This window comes from Ixodes scapularis, unplaced genomic scaffold (genome assembly GCF_016920785.2).
Source record: "Ixodes scapularis isolate PalLabHiFi unplaced genomic scaffold, ASM1692078v2 PGA_scaffold3__209_contigs__length_174095766, whole genome shotgun sequence".
NCBI lineage: Eukaryota > Metazoa > Arthropoda > Arachnida > Ixodida > Ixodidae > Ixodes > Ixodes scapularis.
The window spans coordinates 143,449,907-143,471,355 of NW_024609868.1; the positions used below are offsets into that span (position 1 = coordinate 143,449,907).

At 42.7% G+C, this 21,449-nt stretch overlaps 1 pseudogene; it reads left to right on the plus strand.

The window, feature by feature from the left end:
* Positions 1–10,253: 10,253 nt before the first annotated feature.
* LOC115324829 lies at positions 10,254–10,933 on the plus strand (annotated as a pseudogene).
* The last annotated feature ends 10,516 nt before the right edge of the window (positions 10,934–21,449 follow it).

Genomic DNA, 21,449 nt, shown 5'->3' on the forward strand with positions numbered 1-21,449 from the left:
AAATCATATTTCGTGATACTAACAAAAAAGCAAAAAATAAAATCACCTTGAACCGTTTTGAACCGGTTACCGTTATTTATTTTTTGTCGGTTCAGCTACGGTTCAGTTATAAGATGGCGACGAAGATTTTGGTTTGATTCAGTTCCGGTTCGGCTAAAAATAACGGTTCGGTTCCGGTTTTCAATTCGGTTTGGTTACGGTTCAACACCATGCGCGCAACACACGCTGTGATCCCCGGTTGTATCAGTTTTTTTTGTATCTGCGTTTTTATTACAGAATATTTGCGTGTACTACCTTCCAAGTCGCTGCAGACGACTTGAGGGCGTTTTCAGATAAGATCGAACAACCATGTTCGGTGACCATTTTTAATTTTTACGAAAAAAATATTTTTCTGGCTTCATGCCAAGAAGAATAAAAACAATCTATGTTTACGAAAAAAAAAATTGTCTTCGCGAAAAAAAAAGAATTAGGCACCCTCAGTCACATAAGCGTTTTGCGTATCGCGCGATGTTGGCATTTCGGGCGGCTTCCCCCAAAAACCTGTTCTGGCTACGGCTTTTGAAATATTTACCGATAAGTTAGGCGTAACAAGGATTGACAAAAAGTATTATTCACACAGTATTAGGGTCGTTATTTTGAGAAACAAAATCGCAAATACGGCACAATAAGCAATAACGCTCTGAATTAAATATTTTTTTCTTTCCATATCTAAAAAAGGTAAGGTCTTAAAACGTTGCCAGTGTGTTTCCCTGTATATAGTTCGTCTGTGCATAAAAAATCGTTGTCCTTGTTAACGGGATAAATTTACAAGAATTGCTCACACATGGGCATTTAACTAAAAATGCATTACCTTAAAAATCATTTAAACAAAAAGGTCATCTTTAATTATCTTTCAACTCTCCGATAATAGCTTTCAACTCTCCGATAATAGCCGATAATAGCGGGGAATCATAACCCCCCCCCCCCCTCCCCAAAGCTCCGCGAGAATGTTTTTGTGCGTATTTTGGCGATTTTTTTTTTAAATCTAATGACCGCAACGAGGACATTTAACGGTAAATAAATTAATCGCCCCCTTACCTTCTCCTCTCCCCCTTCCCCCCTCGTCGTTGCACTGGTGATGCACACGGCACCAGCGAGTCATTTCCCTAACATACAATCTTACATTGAGTGAGGACACACTATTACCAAAATAACCTGTGGTGAAAAGTGCTCATCTGATGCACCAACCTAGGTTGTGACACAAACCTAGGTTGTGACACCAATTTAGGTGTCACAACCTAGGTGTCACAACGTGCAAAAGCTCCCGATGATCGTATTCAGGCTTAGTGTCGCGGTGTGTACGGTTTCCCACTGTGGCGCACCCAAAGGGGGGGGGGGGGGGGGGGGGTTGTTTAGTGATCTAAGTCCTAACCCCCGCCCCCGCTGCATTGACGAGGATGTACATGGCATGACAGAGTTGGTACGAAGGAGTCAGTTCCGGGTTTTCTTATCGTACATTGACAAATTACATTATTTTCGCCATTACTTATGTGATAAAACGTGCTCAACTCAGGCCCCGACCAAGCTGTTAAACTTTTGCGTCTCTCGACACGCCGTTTCAGCAAAATGCAAAAACCGCCGGTGTCGCCGCGGTGTGCACAATCGTATATTTTATTTTCCTCGAGTATATCTATCTACAGTAGGAGATATTAAATTATTATTAATTATATGTTCGGACATGTTTCGTATTTGAAGAAATAAACACTCCGAAAAGACGAACGGTTCCAGTAGTTAACCGTTTTGTCGTTTTTGAATCGCGTCCTGTCCCCAACTGTTAGAGAAAAAGCCTCCACACTTTAGGTTATTTTAACGCTTTCTCATTTTTGTGTAGCGCGGGTAGTGTGGAATGTTGTATAAGAAAAGCTGAGATATTCGTTACCCACAAAATTTCAGATTTTATTTCCAAAAAGGTTTTCAGAAGGATTCCATATAAATTTATTGCATGGACTGCGTGCGCCTTCGCATTTCAAACCATCTAAGGTCGAGTTATACATTTACTGTGTATTATTGCGAGGAATATTCTTGAAGGTGGTAAGTTCAGTTCAGCACGCTGATAAAAGCGTTTTTTTTTTTCCTTGGATTTTGAGACCAAATAAAAAGAAAATAATGAACATTATGAAACAACCTTAGTTCATGCGTCGTGCTGTGCGATATTTCATTTCGTACTTTGTCTCAGAAACTCAGACGACGCCGCCTCGAATAATGACCTTGTCATGGTCGGCCTCATGGAAAGGTGAGGCGGCACGAAACTTTCCGAGCTTCTGCAGCGACTCACCCAAATGACTTGGGGATCTACGTTACAAAGTCGGTAAGTACGATTAGATTATTTTTTTCGAATCCTTATTATTTTGTTTTTACGTACAAAACGTCCAAAATTGTATGCTGCATCTAACTAATCAAATGACCTGAAAGTTGAAATCAACAATGTTAAGTTTGGGATTGGTTTATTCTCAGTTTTAGCGAATTTTAGAAATTAAATTTGCTTTTTGAATATTTTTCTTGCTTGGTTTTTCTTCTTTTCTTTTTGGTAAATGTTTGGCAGGGACCGGACTGTCCGCAAAGTCAGTTTGTTTTGTTCTTTTCGGAGAGGGGGCGCGTCTGGCCTTCGCCGACTTACGAGCGCCTTGCGGGGGTCATGACTTTTCTACGGCAGGCCTGCTTTGTGAGGGGTTTAAGGGATTTGGATTTCGGAGATAGCTGGTTCCCGGCGCCTTTTCTCCCAACCTAGGTACTGTGACTTTGCCGAGGGACCTTAGCTGGGCGCCGTCGAGACGGCGGACTGGAGCACTAGCGAAACTACGAATGTGATTAGGAATTGTCAGGAACTGACTTGGCGTGGCGCCTTGTAGGCTTCGGCCAGTTGTACTAACGAAGATACGGGAGTGTCACACTTAAAGAGGTCGTTGATGTACACGGTGTTCGGCAACTTGCAACAAGGGGCCTGAGGACGATAACGTTGCGAGGTGAAGTTCAGTCGGATAGTATTAAAATTTAACTTTTAACATGGTACATTGACAGTGTTGGGCGCGACCAGACGTCGCCGCCCGGAGCTTTCCGTCCTCTAAAACCAAACAAGATACCAGATTCCCACGCTTTTTTCTTTCTGGTAGACGGTCGGTCATAAAAGCATACGAGCAGAACAACAACACGCTTTCTTTCTTTCTTTATTTGATTTCCTTCGGCCAGAGCCCGAAAGAAGGGCCAGTGCAAAAGGCTAAAAAAGCCTGACGTGGCACTGGTCCCTTACAGTCCAGACATAAAAAAATAACATGAAAATGCATTCCATCTAACAAAATAATACAGCAGGACAAAAAAACTTTTACAGAACTGAGGCACACATACATAACACAAATGCAACAATAAAAGCCATGTATATAAGGATAAAAATGCGTACTGAATGCAAAAGCAAAGAATACAGACTATAATCCACATGAAAGAAAAAACAAGTCATCTAAGGAACACACAAATAACAAACATCATTATCGCTCACTTTACAGAAACTGAACAGTGTATACCCAACAAGGCGAGTCATGCACATAAAATAAAACAAGGATGAATTTTGAAGGTATAAAGTATAATACAACACTTTATTGTAATTAGGAAGCTTAGATAAATTTTATAAATTTTATATAAATTTTATATCGCTGCCTACCAGCAGTGTTTTACATTCTTTTCGAAATAAAGGGAACGACTTCGCATAGTTTATAGAGAGCATGTTATTTAATAGACTAATTGTTTGATAGTGTATACTATGCCTTCCGTAATTTGTTCTTGTAAAGGGTTCCCGCCTTTTAACATGACGGAACGGGTACAGTTCTTCTGTTGCGACTGGGATGGCGTATAACCTTTTTAGATGAATTAATTGAAATAATTTGAAGTAATATACTTGATTTGCCTTTAAGATCTTGTATTTATTAAAAAGTGGTTCCGTCCGAAGTTCTCTTATTCTTCCCCCATAGTTTTCGAATATACGTAGAACTTTTTTTTTTGTAGGATTAGTCATTTATAGTAATCAGATGCTGTAGTTGTGCCCCATATAAGAATCCCGTAACACATTTTGGAAAAATATAAAGAGTAATACAATGTTTCTACTAACCACCTCGGCACCAAGGCTTGCCACTCTATAAATACAGCCAAGGACTCGTGATAATTCCGACTTTAGTTTATTTACATGTGTATTCCATTTTAGCTCTTGGTTAAACCACACACCCAGAAATTTTTGCTCAGTTACTTGATTTATTAAATCACCTTCCAACGTAATCTTAATGGAGCTTGTAAGACGTTTTTTTGTTGGTATAAAAATCACATATTTTGTTTTGCTTGTGTTTAATTGTAGCCCATTGGAACTCAGCCATCTTGAAAGCTTTACAAGATAGGCGTTTGCCCTCTCCTCCAGGCATTCTGGAGTTCCTTCACTAAAAAAAAAAGAATTAGTGTCGTCTGCATACATTATTAATTCCGGGGAACCAGAAATGCTTACGATATTATTTATATAAACTAGGAAAAGTAAACCGCCTAATATGGAACCCTGTGGGACACCATGACGCGTTTTTTTCTTATTTGATTCTAGATTGTCAATTTTACGTATTGTTGCCGATTTGTTAAATAGCTTTTTAGTAATGCGAGCGTGACCCCGCGGATGCCGTAATGTTCTAGTTTGTTGAGTAAAATAGGATGCTGAACGGTGTCGAACGCTTTCCTCAAATCTAAAAACAGTCCGAGTGTAAGTAATTTGTCTTCAATATTTGCCACCAATTTCTCTTTAATGTCGAGAAGAGCTTGCTCTGTAGATTTTTCCTTTTGGAACCCGTATTGGGCGGTGGAGATTACACTATGCTTTGTTAAAAAACTTTCTAGGCGGTTTTTTTTTACGCCTTCAAATATTTTAGAGAATATTTTTAGTACAGAAATGGGCCTGTAATTTTCAATACTTTTTTTACTACCGCCCTTGTAAATAGGAGTAACTTTAGCCAGCTTCAAATCAGTCAGAAAAATACCGCTTTCTAACATGCTATTCGCGAGGTATGATAGTATAGGGCTAATAAATCTAGCTACATACTTGAGTGGTTGAGCCTTCGACCCGTCGTCACTCGCTGCTACGTCTTTCTTTATTTTATCAATGAGCGTTTCTATTTCATACATTATTGTCGGGAAGAACATTATTGAATTTGTTATCTTCGTCATTGTCATCACGTCGGCGTTTCTATTGCCTTGCGATACCGTACTTCCGCCGATATTTATAAAATGCTTGTTCATTTCGTTTAACATTTCAACGCCCGTCACCTCATTCCCGTTGATTAGGATTTCTTTCACTGCACTTTTCTGTACTTTCAGGTTTGCCGCAGTATTAAAAACCTCCCATACTTTCCTTTGCTCCCCCCCCCCCCCCCCCCCCCCCTTCGTGAGAAGACATAATTTTTTTTTGCTAATACTGGCGTTTGGCCGCCTTCAAATCAGAGTTTACTTTATTCCTTATTTTTTTTAAAATTCTCTTAGTACGTTCAGGTCACGTGAACGCAAGAATGCGTGATATATTTTATTATTTTCATTGATTTTCTTTACTAAACACGCGGTTACCCAGGGTTTCCTAATTTTATTACTTTTCCGTTTCGATTGTTTTAAAGGAAAGGATGCGTCATAAGCAGCTTTATACTTCCCATGAAAGATATTAAATGCTGAACAAGGATTTTCCTTCGTAAACACTTCTCCCCAATTTGTTTCTTCGAAAAGGCAAGTAAAAGTATTCAGCGTTTCATCATTTATTTTTCTATAAAAAAGTGTTTTCAGTTTGCTTAGTGTTTTTTTCACGCATGAAAGGGCGCAGGCTAAAAATGGGAAGATGGTCACTGATGTCCTCTATGAACGCATCAGATACAAGCTTATTTGCAAGCACATTTGTAACACGGACATCAATTGAAGTTGCACTCTTTTGATTCACCCTGGAAGGCAGCGCTATTTCGTTGCTAGAGGCATATTGATTTAAAATGTCCAAAAAACTCTCTGGCGTGTTATTCATTAGCAGTTGTATTAAGATTGATGTCTACAAGTATCAGAAATGCTAGAGAAAATTCACCCAAAAATTGCGGCAAGTTATCAAAAATTTCTAAGAAGTCAGTAACATTACCAGAGGGTGGCCTATACACAGCTGCAATATACAGAGACTCTACTTTGGCAACCAGACACTCAATATTATTATTCATTAATTTAAAATCTTCCAGTACGCCGCAGTTTAAGTTTTCTGTAAAATACATGGCTATTGCACCACCCCTTTTTGTAGTTCTGCATAAACTTTCAAATTCGTATATTTCAAAATAAGGCGGAGCCTCGTTCGCAGAGAGCCACGTTTCTGTAAATAACATTACGTCAAAATTAACTGATAGTGGTTGAAAAAAAAGGTCAAGCTTGTCCTGTTTGTTTCTAATACTTCGTGTGTTTAAAGGCATGACAAAAACGTGAGTCCGGTAATTTTTGTACATTTCATTGAAGGATGAACAGTTGTAATATTTGCACTCGTGCTGGTGTTCCATTATAAAAAGCTCGCCAGAGCGAGAGACTCATGAGAAGTCTAATTGGCTATTTTTTCGACGTCACTTTGACTGTTGATTTGTATTACTTGCCAAGTTTGGTCCTTACGTGCAAAAATTTTCGCGCCCCTAGTCCACACAAACTTCCACCCTACTACTCGTTTTCGTGCGGTGGCTTCCCCGAGCAACTGTTTGCCTAAGCCTATTAGATGTTCGTTCACGTAAACCGGGGTACCTGGGCCACCATAGTCGAGAGCCGTTGTCGTTAGCCTAATACTCTTTGATTTTGACAGTATTTGATTTCTCTTCGCGCGCCGTACGGACCGGACAACAATGTTTTTTTGACCTTCTTTGAATGTTGGAACACGGTGACAGATGTCAATGTCACCTTCCATAATAGGCTCGTCTAGGATGGTGCCGATTCTTTTTACTACGTCTAGCAGATTTCCTTCACTCCTTTGATTTCCAGATTATTAAAACTTTGGTATATTTCCATTTCCTCAATCTTTGTTTTCAGCATAGCGTTCTCCGTGCCGAGCGCCTGGTTTCGGTTGGTTAACTGCTGAATTTCCTTACGCAGTTTTTTTACCTCATCTTTAAGTTCCTTGACGCTGTCGTGAGTGTCGCTACTGAATTTTACACTCTCTTTTACGCCCCGAATTTCTGCTCTAATCTCACGTCGCAAATCATCACTCGCTTTAGCGAGTTCTTTGTTGTCCTTACTCATGTTTGCAGTTCTATTTTCTCTTTTTTTTTCACAGCAGCACAAAAAAAAAACACTCAGCTCGGAAGCAGTGCATTCTAAGACTGTATGGCAGCAGCAGCGGCAAACAAATCAAAGCAGAAAAAGAAGAGGTTTGTCTACCAACCTGGAAAATATAGGACGAAGTTTTAGGTTGCTTGTTATCCGCGGCCTCTGCTGCCTGTGTCGGGACCGGCCGGGAACAGGTGCTTATGCAGCTTGTGTCTTGCCTTGCGGCGAATTCCGATGGTGTTGTACGATTGGCTTTCTGTTGGTGACGTATTCGTAGATTGTACCCTTGAAGCGCTGTGTCAGCCCTGATGTCTTGTACTTTTGGCACGATCTCTGCTGGTCATGGTCCGGACTGTGGTGCGTGCGGTCCTGGAAAATATAGGACGAAGTTTTAGGTTGCTTGTTATCCGCCGCCGCTGCTGCCTGCTGCTACTCTTAAACGGATAACCAAAATAAAACACAAAAGACCCAACGCTCTCTTCGACGGACATTACAAGAAAGCGCCGTGAAGATGCATGGCACTCCCACGAACCCGGCCCGCTCACGCAATGAACGCAGAGCCGATATGTTGTGCGTGGTTTACGACTCGAGACCACATCCGACAGCCTCCCACGGGAACGAGTGCGTCCCGTGCTCCCCAATGAGGCTCGAGGCGTTCCGGAGGGCGACATTTTGTTGCCACTTCCCTTCTGGGCCAATCCTTCCGACGATACTGCTGCGCTTCAACACAGACCGACCAAAAAAAAATAATATGCTTTTAACTGTCACTTTGCCACTAATTGCAAATATATGGTTGTGCTACTCGAAAAAAAGACGTGGACAGGGTATACCGAAGTTTCGGGCGGACGCCCTTAATCTTCTTCTTTGCAATTCTAATCCGTTCTAATAAGCTTGTTGACCGACCCCTAGTCGACCATTGGACAGGGGTCATCTTTAGGCTGCGACTCTGTTGGGTGTTGTAAAATGATTGGTTGGCCGCCCCCAGAGAGGGAGGACGCGTGAAGTTATCCGTCCATGTTTTCTTTACGTTTCTGTCTCTTGCTCTCTCGCTTTCCCTTGTGCATTTTCCTCCTCTTTTTATTTCCTATCTCGTTCTTTTTCTTTCTATTTATTTCCTCCTTTCCGCCAGGCTGTCCTTTCGTGCACTTCACAGAAGCAATAAACTTCGGTGCGCCGGCGACATCCAGGCTTTGAGCTACACAACAAACTGCCGATTTTTATCTTAGAGCATCTACTCTACAAGTACTGCTCATTGCGCACCCATACCATGGTGTAAGTCTAACAACTAATTTCAAAGATTGATCGGTGCGCGAATTCAGGAGTCCGCGATGAGCTATACCACCAAGGCCGCCTCATTGAAGCGTCAGCCTAATTTTGTGCTTACCTACTACTTCCCTAAAACCAATCGCGATTTGGAGCCAAAGGAGGCATCACCATCGGAATGTATGACTCCCAGCATCGAGAAGTCGATCATTCAACAGACGCCATCATCTTCACGGGATTCCTCTGTGCGATCCGTCTCTGTCCAGCGTCTTCCAGTTTCTGCTGCGACTTACCCAATGACTTGAAGATCTACGTTGGAAAGTCGGTAATTTGACTAGATGTTTTTTTTTTTTTCATATCTTTGCCATTTTGTTTTTTCACATACATAAGGCCCAAAATTGTATGCTGCATTTGACTAATAAAATTATCTAAAAGTTGAAATCAACAATGTTAAGTTCGGGATTGATTTATTCTAACTTTTAGCGAATTTTAAAAATGACCTCGCTTTTGGGATGTCTTTCTTGATTGTTTTTTCTTTCTTGTTCAAGTTATGTAAGAGTTTCTATGTTTCAAGTTTTTAAGAAAACGTGACCGCACGATTCAAAGAAAAGTAGCAATATGTTCAATCGCAACGACCATTCTTTTTTTTTCTTTTTTTACTTTTGGGGACTTTACGATTCCTTCGCGAGTTGACTAACAAGAAAAGCAAAGCCGTAATCGTTTTATGACTTCTTTGATACTATTTAAGGGAATGTGATTTGCATATTTTATTTAATTGGATTGCCGGAACCTATTATTTCTTAGATTTACTTGTATATACTCAGACTAGTGCTAAGAATCACTCTATTATGTTTGTTAAAATCGGCACACTAAATAAAACGACCAGCCGTAATGACAAGGTTACACAAAGAGAAAATGAAAATTAATGGTTTCGTTTGTATGGACATTCAATTACATTTCATGTCAAGTAATCAAATATTCTAATGAGCACATTTCGAATGAAAGTGGTTGTAGTCATAAATGTTATTTTCGTAATTTTCGTAACTCGCTCATAATAATGAATTTAGGGCAAGTTCCATGCCACGGGTTCGGCCACGTTTTTTCCTCCCGTTGTCCCGTGACTGGTCCGTATTCGTTGCCGCTGTTCGGATGGCTTGCACACAGGTCGACCTTATTTGCACGACAGGTAACCTCGTGCTACTGGTGTAACGTTCAACAACAAAGGTTTACAGACCTTCATGGTGACGCTCGCTTGACACGTGCGTAAGCGGTGGTTCTTGTTCTTCCGCTTGGTGGGAGGAGCCCGTGTAAACGTAGCCGTTTTCCTCTACCTGCAACGGTGATGGTTAACCAGAATAGCTGATTTAAACCCGGAGGTATCGTTACAAGGTTGAACCCTACTTATAAATGTCCTTTCTATTTTGTGCAAGTTACAGACGTCAAGAAAAAGAGCTGCTGACAAGTGCCTGGGCGCCGAGCCCCACCTTCCCTTTTGAGCCAACGGGAAAAAGGAACCTCAAGTTTCAGTAGAAGTGGATGCACCGATGAAACTGGCTTGTCTACTCAAACGAGGAGAACGGCACCTTTTGTAAGTATTGCGTCCTTTTTGCTTCATCTCGGGTGGGCGATAGAAGATTGCCCGCTGGCAAACTTGTGCTGTCGAAACTCGACCAATGGAAGACTGCATTGAGGATTTTAAGGACCATGAAACAAAAATTTTTCATAAGAAAAGCGTCCTTGATACCGGCCAGTTTCTGGAGATATCAGAGGGGAGAAAGAATCCGATTGAACAGGACACTGACTCCGGGTTAAAGGAGCAAATAGCTGCAAATAGGAAATGGCTGACTCCTGTCATCACAACGGTAGTCTGGTGCGGAAGACAAGGAGTTGCTCTGCGTGGCCATAGAGACGCCGGGAAAATAGATCTATCCAATGAGCCGGGAGAAAACAAAAAGAATTTCAAGGTGCTTCTAAGGTTGCGTGTGTCTAACGGCGATGAACTTCTCAAAATGCATTTAGAGGGATGCAGTGCTAATGCGACCTACACCAGCTGGAGGACCAAAAATTATATTGTATTGGCATGCAATAGCACTGTTTTGCAAAAGCTTGTCTCAAATGTGAATGCTGCAGAGAGCTTTGCAGTCATAGCTGATGAGACAACGGACATCGCGGGTTTAGAACAGCTCTGGCTGTGTGCGCGCTATGTGGACATGGAGCGGATCGTTATAAAAGAAGAGTTCCTGCAGTTTGTTCCTGTGACTGACATGACAGAGAAAGGTCTGGCCAGCACGATAGTGAAAAGTTTGAACGACATTGGTGTTGCAACGAAGTACTTGAGAGCTCAAGCGTATGACGGTGCGGCCTCAATGAGTGGGGCTTACAATGGCGTTCAGGCACACATCCGACAACAGTTTCCTAATGCTATTTACGTTCACTGTGGATCACACAGCCTTAAGTTGAGAGTGCCGAGTGCATGTTCTGTACCTGAGATTGGAAACTGCATGGGAACAATAGCTAAGGTCTGCGAGTTCTTTCACACTCCGAAACGCCAAGCTGCTCTCGGCGACCAGGTTGAGAAACTGGTGCTCAAGCCTCGCGTAACGCGCTTAAAGTCGCTTTGTCCAACCCGATAGGTTCAGAGACATGACGCTCTTAACTTTTTGTAGAACTTTTAGAACCTGTTCTGGCAACTCTTCAGGATATCGCCACTAACTGGAACGGCAGGGAATCATCGTCAAATGCACAACTCCTACTAAACACACTCCAGAGGAGCGACGTTTTGGTCTCTCTTTTTGTGGCAGAGAAGGTTTTTAGTTTCAGCCTACCTCTGAGCAAGTACTTGCAAGCGGTATACCTTGATCTTTCATCCGCTTTGGAGTTGGCTGAGGATGTTTTGGGAAATGTGCGAAGTATACGGTGCAGAGCTCACGAAGAATTTCAAAAGCTCTTTGATCACATTTCTTCAAACTGTGCAAATCTTGGCTTAAGCATTGAAGTGCCGAGGGTCGTTGGTCGACAAACGACGCGCTCGAATGTGGAGTTTGCGAATCCAGAAGAGTACTTTGGTCGTTGCTAATTTATTACATTTCTTGAAGCTTTCGCAGAGAAAACGGACGAAGTGTTTGTGAAGCACAAGAGCATTCTTGCTCAATTTCAAGTGCTTCTTCCTTCGTCGTCAAGCCCACTACCGAATTCTAATGACGAGGGCGCGGTACGCCTTTTGTGTGAGCGCTAACCTACCGATGTTGCGGACGGAATCTTCTCGGTTGTCGGAGAGCTACACCTCTGTTATAAGAGGCTCCAAAGGCTAGGCATATATATCCCACGGGTCTACTAGAGGCACTTGAAACACGCCCGTCTCTCATGTTTCCCGTAATCCAAAAGCTGCTTCAAATTATGCCTACTCTTCCAGTAACGACATCGACAACTGAGAGGTCTTTTTCAACCCTGAGACGCTTGAAAACCTACCTCCGCAATACGACTGGGGCGCTAAAATTAAACGGACTAGCATTGCTAAATGTTAACCGCGAAGTTTTCGTATATACGAATGAGATTCTAGACGAACTGACAACAAAGCCACGGCGGTTGGACTTCAAGCTGTAGTCATGTCTGAAGTCCAACGGCTTCTTCTGAAATCGTAATTTTGTTCTTTTTTCGAAAACGATGAACTGTCTTTGATTACTTTATGGAGTCACGGTGATAGTTTCAGAGTTCTAGAGGAAAAGGAATTGAGGTAGCAAAGGACAGGTGGCGCAACCTAATGCCCGTAAAAAACGGGACACCCATTATCTTTGTCTCTAGAATGGCAGGGAATGCTCGTGCTAAAGGCAAGAGGGGCTTCCCTCGTCATTCTCCAGCGTGTGAGGGTTGTATACTTCAGCTGTTTGAATTTAAAGCATCTACTAGCCCAAGTTACCCCTCGATTGATATTGTTCAACGTATTCATACATCGACACGACCAGAATAGCTATGTGTAAGACAAAAAACATATAGACCTGAAATTAGCACGTTATTAAAATAGCTCGAAAAGAGGGACACAAGACGAAGAAAAACAGATAATAAACGCTAACTTGTAACTAAATATTTTATTTGAATTCCAGCATCGCTCTCGGGTCTCTAGGACACAAGCACATATCTTATCATAAAAAACTGTCACAACGCCAGAACGCAAAGGCATAGCAGCAGGAAAGTTGTCTCCATAGATAAACACTGTATCATGCAGAAATCAAAATGCGTACATTTTCGAAGCGGTGATCTATACAAAGTTCTAGAAACATTTAGATTCATGTTGGCGTCTGTCCTGCGCCTTTCTTCGTCTTGTGTCTCGTCGTTGTGCACTGTTATAATACCATGTTCAACAAAGAACTAGCTTAGCAATCTACTCTTTCACGAAAATGTGTGAAGTGCGTGGGGTACGCAGAGATCGGTAGACGGCTGAGCACTTTGATGCTTTATTGTAAAGGGCCTCACCTTGCAGTTTTTAATGACGTGACTGATTTAGTGAACGCGTTGGGGTGGAAAGACAGCAAAGAAAAACAAAAACACGGGGCTCAAGCAAACTTACTTTGATAAGCCCGAATTAAAACAATGTCGAAGTTGTTTACCTGGAGACATAACTCAAAGTATGAAAATTATTCTTTTTTTTTTCCCCTTGGCGACTCGTTGAGGAATATACGCGTACTCGGGTGCGGAGTTGCTTCCGTGACACGGATTTCAATATTAGGCAGATGTAATATCAAAACATCTAACACTCATTTGTTATATGAAGAGAGAGGCCGATATTAAGAGAGAAAGAGAGAGAAAACGAAAGAAAGGGGGAAGGAAAGATACATATCAGTTATATAAAAAAAACAAAAAAACTAGCGAATGGCGCGAGCCGTCGCTCGATTCAAAGTGCTCAGACGTATACTAATCCACATCTATCCACCCAAAAGGACACCGCTACCGGTAATTAGAGCAATCTTTTCTGGGCTGGTTTTGCCCGAAACAAAATCAGTCGGTCGTGTGCAGGACAGGTTCAAAAAACGCACCCTCGCCCCAGCTGTCAGTATCGGTTTATGCAATATTAAAACAAACGGCACAGAGGAATTCGGGTGGTACTGAAAATAAAATAAATAATACGAATCATACTGTTTTACATCAAGCTTCCTGATTTTGTTTTGAGAAAACTGGGTCCTGACTCCTGACTTACTGGGATATAGCTCCGGTTATACCTAGTATGATTTTACTAGTTCTACCTTGATTTTTCAGTTCATTTATTTATTTATTGAAGGTACCCTCAGGGCCCGAAGGCATTACAGAGGGAGAGAGCACATACATGAAACAAAGATAGTTAAATAGTAACAAGTCAACAATATTAAGTATAAAACAAACAAAGGAAAAACAACAGGTCATGGGTCACTGCTAAAATAGTTAGTGATGGAATTTCTAAAAAAGGTTAGTAGCAGTTATAGTAGCAATCAACCCTGGGAGGTGGTTCCATTCCTCGGCTGTGCGGGGTAAAAAAGAAGATTGAAATGTTGTGGTAAAGGAACTTGGAACTCACACTTTGTGCTGATGGTCAAAACGGGATGAAATGTAAAAGGGGGGAGTAATCATTTGATTGCGTAGGAGAGGATTATGAAAATACATTTTATGAAACAGACATAGGCGTGAAATTTTACGTCGCAAGGAGAGAAGTGGCAAACATGAACTATTTTTCATCGATGTGACACTAGCAGTAAGGTGGTAGTTGGAAAGAATGAAACGAGCTGACCTATTCTGAATGGATTCCAATGCAGTGATTAGAGTACCGTGACCGGGATCCCAGATGGAGGCTGCATATTCTAATTTAGGCCTGATTAATATATTGTAGAGGATCAATTTTAGTGAAAGAGGTGCCATTGAAAGGTTGCGTTTTAAGTAGCCCAACATTCAGTTAGCACGGGTAGTAACATACTGAATGTGTGGTTTCCATGAAAGGTTATTTGTTAAGTGAACACCAAGGTACTTGTACGTTGCCACTTGCTCCAAAACGTTGCCATCTAGGTGGTAAGAGGGACTGTTGTTAGGTTTACGGGAAAATCTCATGTGTTTACGAGTGTTTAGTTTCATTAGCCATAATTCACACCAACGAGAGGCAGAGTTAATAACAGACTGAAGTGCAGATAGGTCAGAATCATGACAGATTTCACTGTAAATTACACAGTCATCGGCGAAGAGACAAACGGAGGAACACACATTAATGGGAAGATCGTTAATATAAATTAAAAAAAGTAGTGGGTCTAAAACAAACGCCTGAGGTGCTCCAGAATTGACAAACACAGGTGGAGAGATTTCGTTGTTAATTGTTACAAATTGTGAACGGGTATTCAGTAAAGACCGAATCCATGAGAGAACGTAAGGTTCAATGTTAGGTTCAGAAGCTTTAGCAGTAATAGCTCGTGACGCACCTTATCGAATGCCTTGGCGAAGTGTAAGAAAATGCAGTCCACCTAGGAGCCTCGGTCAAGTATAGGATGAATATCATGAGTGAAGGATAGGACTTGGGTTTCACAGGATAATAATTCACGAAATCCGTGCTGTTCTTCAGTGAAGAAATTATTCGACTCTAGGAAATGTACGTGTTGGGAAAAGATAATATGTTCCAGGAGTTTGTTTGCTTAATTGCTTGTTAATCAAATGGGACGATAGTTGTTAGGGGAATGTTTATCGCTGCCTTTCGGAATTAGAACCACCTTCCCCACTCGCCAATCACAAGGTAAAATACCATTTTGCAGCGACTGTTTAAACAATTTGGAAAGGATAAGACATGAGTACAATTTAGTGTTTTTCAAAAACTTGGAATTAATACAGTCCACTCCTGATGAGGATGATAACTTCAGTTTATCTATAATTTTCGCAATACCAGCGGGATCAACAAAGATAGCATCTATTGGCAGATAACAGGCACAGTTCACCGAAGGGTAACTTATGTTGCTAATATTAGAACAGGATTCGATAAATATACTATTTAAGACGTTAGCACATTCGTCACTGGGCACGCTATCACCATTTGAAGTTTTAAGAGAAATTGAAAAACAACGGTCCTTTTTGTTAACAGTATTCCAAAATTTAGCGGGGTTATTTACCAATATGTCTGGAAGACTTCGTGTAAAAAACTGAGATTTAGCCTCTTCAATCGCTCTTTTGTAAATTTCTACAGAACTATGATGTGCGGTCTAGCGACGCTCACTCGGGGAAAACTTGGCCGCACGGTACAAGCACTTTTTTTTTTATTTGACAGTCTCTTCAGGGCTTTCGTGAACCAAGGTGACTGATTATTTTCAAGAATAGTTAGTAGCGGTACGTATTCGTCGATAAGGGAGATTACCTTATCCTTATACAAGCCCCAGTTTTCATCAACAGAGCACCCCAAAAAGTCTGTGAAATACTGGTCAAAGAAAACTGCAAGATAATTGTTGATCTGATCAAAATTCGTTTTTACTGTAATCGCGCATTTGCTTTCGTTGGACAGTCGGTCTAAATACCGACGTTTTGAAAAGAAAATGTAGCATAGAGTGGTCACTGATCCCTGGAAGATAAGCTATGGCACTTGCATGCTCAGGGTGAGTAATCAATATGGGATCTAAAACATTTGCGGTCGTCGGAGACACTCTGGTGGGATGATGAACTAATTGCGAAAGGTTAAAATCCAGACAAAAAGTAATAGACGAATTACACTCTGTAGAATATACATTCATACAATGAACGTCATCTGACGATGATACAGTGGGGAAATTGAAGTCACCCAGAAGGAAGATGGTTGCGCTGCGATACCGCATCACTATGGAGTTAATGACGTTATGCAAAGTCTCAACAAATGATGACGAAGATGAGGGTGGCGGATAACATACTCCCATGATTCACTTCTTATGGTTCAAAACTAAGCCGACACAGGTTAGTTTTATATCGCGTGCCATGTTTAATTAAAAAAGTATTAATATGGACAGCAATTACAATCAGGACGCCACCGCCACACCTGTCCTGTCAATCGATTCGATACACATAACATTTTTTTGAACCATCAAACAGTTCACTGTTCCGTACCTTCCCAGAAAGCCATGTTTCGTTTAGAACAACAATATCAGCATCGGAAGTAATGGAGCACAATTCATCACGCTTTTTTATTACACTCATTATTTAGGTGAACAAAACAGAAACGTCGGAAAACTGCGACAGCCTAGCTCTACCCGTCGACAAATCCTACGTTGGCGAGCGCGCCTCAGCGGATTCATGAGTAGATGACTGTGCCTGGGGGGAGAGACAATAGGTACACTAGAAGGACCTAGCTCGTACACTTCACCAGTTGCCGAGTTGAAAGCGTAACGCCGGTTGATAATGCGCAACTTGGTGTAACTAGGCTTAAACGTTCCTCCATTAGGTTTACCAAATTCTAGCAGTATTTTTCTCGCATTACACGTAGCCAGCGGAAAGTATTCGCTGACTGTAATGGGGTGCGTTTTTAATGCTGCTCTTAATGTTATATTAAATGTCATTTCTCGCTCGTTGAGGCTTTACACTCAAGAGCATTTACCACAATTGCGCTTTGTTGGCATTTGATTGGGCTTCCTTGACTATCAATCTTGTCTGTTCCCCTTCGTTTCGGCTTACTTCGTGCTGCGCCCATGACGTTCTTTCTCGGAGTTATCATTTTTTGGGGTCTTGGTTTTTTGTTGCGTGTTCGGCGCGGTGTTTTTTGTTTACGCTTGCAGACATGGGGCCCACGACATGGTTGGAAACCGCAGCGGAAACATCAACGGTTGATGAGGACGTTGTAGCCACGCTGCTGAACCTGATGCGCAAGGTTATCGCCAGGATCTTGATGGCAGCAGCCCTATATTCGGTCACGCATGACCGTTCCAGCATCCACCGGCTGACGTCAATCGTCGGGCCGACTTCCTGGGGGCAGATCCGCTAGTCAAGATAATATGTGTGTCAACCGCATCTATGAGACTCCAAAAAAGCCAGCCCGTACGGTGCCAGCGTTTTCCAAGCAAAACTATACAAAACGTCTGCCGCAACAAGCTACGGGAAAAAGCACGGCGATCGCGCCCAGTAACCTATACCGCAAGAATTTCTTTGACTTCTCGTCACATCAAGTCACCTCATACCAGCATCTTGAAACATATCCACTACTGAGCTGGGGAGCGCCCGGCGGCGCCACACCTGTGCCAGCCGCCAGGTGCACACCCAAGACGCGCGATCGTTTGAGGCTTGTACCGACGACCGCCTCTGGACTTACTGGTGCTAGCAACAACTACGCCCAGTATTGGGCTACTTGTCCGTCGGCGTTTTAATAAATACAGTTATTCATTTATTGAAACAGAGGCTTTGTAGTGCTTTCCGGTGGCGCAAGCTGCAAGGAAAGCTTACGACAGGATGTGAAAGTTCTCCTCAGCACAGTGGCTCTTGAAAATTTTTAAAATAAATGGCTCAAACGCATAAATTGACATTTAAAACAGTTAACCCTTTAAGTGCCGCGCCTGATTATACGCGGGTGCGATGGTGGAGAAACTCAATCTTTACTGCACTCTATGACTGTAAAACTACAGTTTTTGATAAATAAATGTACGTACCAAGGAATGCGACTGTGTCGATGGGATTGAAACGATTTCGCGCGGTAGAAATAAGATCTCGCATTAACACGTACAAAAAAAAAAAGACCATAAAAAAAATTATTCCCCTCTTCCCCCCCCCCCTCCGGCCCCCTCTTCTCCGATCGGTTGTCAAAATTTCACAACCCCCTCCCCTCCCCTCTTCCTCCTCCCCCCTCCCCCCCCCCCCCCCCCAAGACAAATATTCTGGGTGCGCTAACGGTCGGGCAACCACCTCTGACGCCGACTTGATCGCCGACGTGGTGGGCCGTCGGAGGTTGTATAACGTTGCCTGGAGCTTAACACGACCCCCGATTCCATCACAGGCACTCTTGCCATGTCCAGTTGCGGAAAAAATCCACTTCGCTGATGTGTACTTGTTGCTCTGCTGCTCGTGTAGCTGATACTTGTTCTTAAAGAGGCTTGCTGCACTATCACTGACGTAGGTCACATGCGCATACCCAAATTGGATTTCATGATTCTCCAAATCGTTGTCATATAGATTAAGTTACAAACAAACTCATTCAATCGCCATTATATTTTTTTTCAGTATTTTTTTTTTGTGCGGCTTTCCACGGCGGCGGATCTATACGCCTCGCAAGTGGGCCCATTTTCGTCTTCTGCGCATGAGAAAGGAAGTAGCGGTGACGTCAGAATGCCGAGCCCTGATTGGCTGATCGCGACCCCCTATCTGAGCGTCGTCTGCTCCTTTGCAACGTCGTCTGCTCGCAACGTCGTCTGCGTCTGTCTTACCTCTCCTGCGAATTTCGGAAGTGCAGGTCTTTACGAGCGAGCTCGACTTCGTCTTTTAGAGAGGGCAGACGAAATAACTCGAGCGGTACGTTGTTTTTGTCTAACAACGAGCAGACGCGCATCAAGGAGAGAAATCAAAGGACTCACTGGCGAGGTGTCCCGAGGCGCCGAGGTTTGTTTGCTAAGAACCGAGAGTGAGCGTCCGCAAGTTCCCTCTCAAATACTTTTTCCCTTCTTCTGTGTGCGGCGAGACTCCTCACTCTTCAACGGCGTCGGCAGGTTGGCGCAGTTAACGTCGTCTGCTTTACGTCTGCTAGTCAAAGCGATGGCTGCTTTACCTTTCCTGCGTCTGTCGGAGATTCACCGCTTTTTCACCGGCGAGAGTCACCGTTGCCTCGGGAAACAAGGAGATAACAAGAGGAAGAAATTGACCTCTTAATCTAAAATCGAGTCCAGCGATAAAAGTATAATACGGGAAGGGTTCACAAGGGTCGCGCGGGCATATTCCATTCAGCACGCCAGCCGGTCGTGGGCAGACGGTCGCCGAGTCGCGGAGTGCCTGCTAGGCCTAACTGCCGTGTTCGCTTGGTCGCGTTCGGTGGAATCGTGGCCGTTGGAGCTTTTCCCGGGTGTTTGTGGATCCATCGTTCCTGTTCGTCGTGGTCTCTTTCAAGTACTTTTTACTTTTTTCTTCCTGCTTGAAGTCGGGACGCGTGAGAAGCGCATGTAGAAAAATAAACGTCCGTGGGTCGTCGCGACCGCGACGCTGTCGGCCATGTTGATTTGATCGTAAGAAGTGCGTAAGACAGCTTCGGAGCTGTCGTAAGATTTCGTCGTAACCTGCGCAAAACTTACGAAAATTTCGTTTCGTGAATACGAATTTTTTCTTAAGTGTTGTCTTACGCACATTTTTGGCCTAAGATTGTTTCGTGAATCTGACCGAAAGTCGCAGGAAAGGTAAGACAGACGCAGACGACGTTGCGAGCAGACGACGTTGCAAAGGAGCAGACGACGCTCAGATAGGGGGTCGCGATCAGCCAATCAGGGCTCGGCGTTCTGACGTCACCGCTACCCCCTGCGCAAGGAGCAGACGAACTTGCCCTCCGCATTGGCGCTCACTGGCGGCGCAGGTTCAGGTTCAGCCGCGCCCTAGCTCCGATGTCATGTTACAGCCAAGGTTGTAGGCTGATCTGTTTGCAAAGTCGCTCCAGTTGCTTCCTTTACGTTGCGTAGACAAAGAGACTACATGCCGGCTGTTGAAACAGGCAGCGCAAAGCATGTTACAGTGAGGCGCCTCTATATCGCTCGGGTCCATGGGCATTTTTGGGTCAGTTGTACGGAAATGCATTAGGAATTTTTCATTCAAAACTACCGTCCACCTCTCTGCTGTCAGTTTGTATTTTCCTGACTACCCCGTAGCTTTTTACGCTTTTTAATAATAATGAAATCGTGAAGAATGGACATGTGCACGCCCCATTTATGGCAGCCGCGTTAGTGTCAATTTGGCCATATTTCTCTCTTTATAACTTCAAAGCCACAAAAAATTGCAGTATGTTTTTGCAGACTCTGTTAGTACATATCATAAAAGTTATTACCTGAGAGGTCAAAGAAAATTAAAGATGTCGTTTTTTTTTTAAATGATATTCAAAATAATGCATTTTTAGTCAAATGCCCATGTGTGAGCGATTCTTGTAAATTCCTACCGCTAACCAGGACAACGAAATTATATCCGCAGATGAACTAAATACAGAGCAACATACCGGCAAAGTTTGAAGACGTTGGCCTTTAGAGATACGGAGAAATAAAATCCTTAATCCATAACGTTATTGCCCAATGTGCCACAGTAGTGATTTTGTTTCTCAAAATAACGACCCTAATACTCGGTGATTGATACCTTTCGTCAATCCTTCTTATACCTAATTTGTCATTAAATACTTTTAGACCCGTAGCCAAAACGTTTTTTTTTTTTTTTTTTGGAGATGCCCGCCGAAATGCCAACATCGCGCGATACGCGAAGCGCGCACGTGACTGAGAGGGTGCTTACAAATTTTTTTTTTATTCAAATTTGTTTTTTTAGAACAAGGATTGTTTTTATTCTTCTTGGAATGAATCCAGCAAAATATTTTTCTTATCAAAATTAAAAATGGTCACCGGACATGGTTGTTCGTTCTGATCTAAAAACGCCTTCGGGTTCCATGAAAAGCTACCAAGTTTGAGAGCAACATGAGTTCATTCTTAGTCACGTACGAATGTGTTTTTTGCATTCACTGTCGCGGACGCGCACTCTAAGAAAAAAGGGAGGAGAAAGGTAGCAAAAGCGACTGTTCCTCCTTGTTGCGGACAAGTTGCCCAGAGAAGGGAGGAACGGCAGTTCAGATGAAAGGAGGAGGGCGAGTTCCTCCTTGTTCAGTTGGCGCAGGGGTAGAACATCGCGCTACTGACCAAGTGGTCAACGGTTCGATCCCCAGAAAAGTGGGTTTTTTTTTTGTTTTGTTTTTTGTA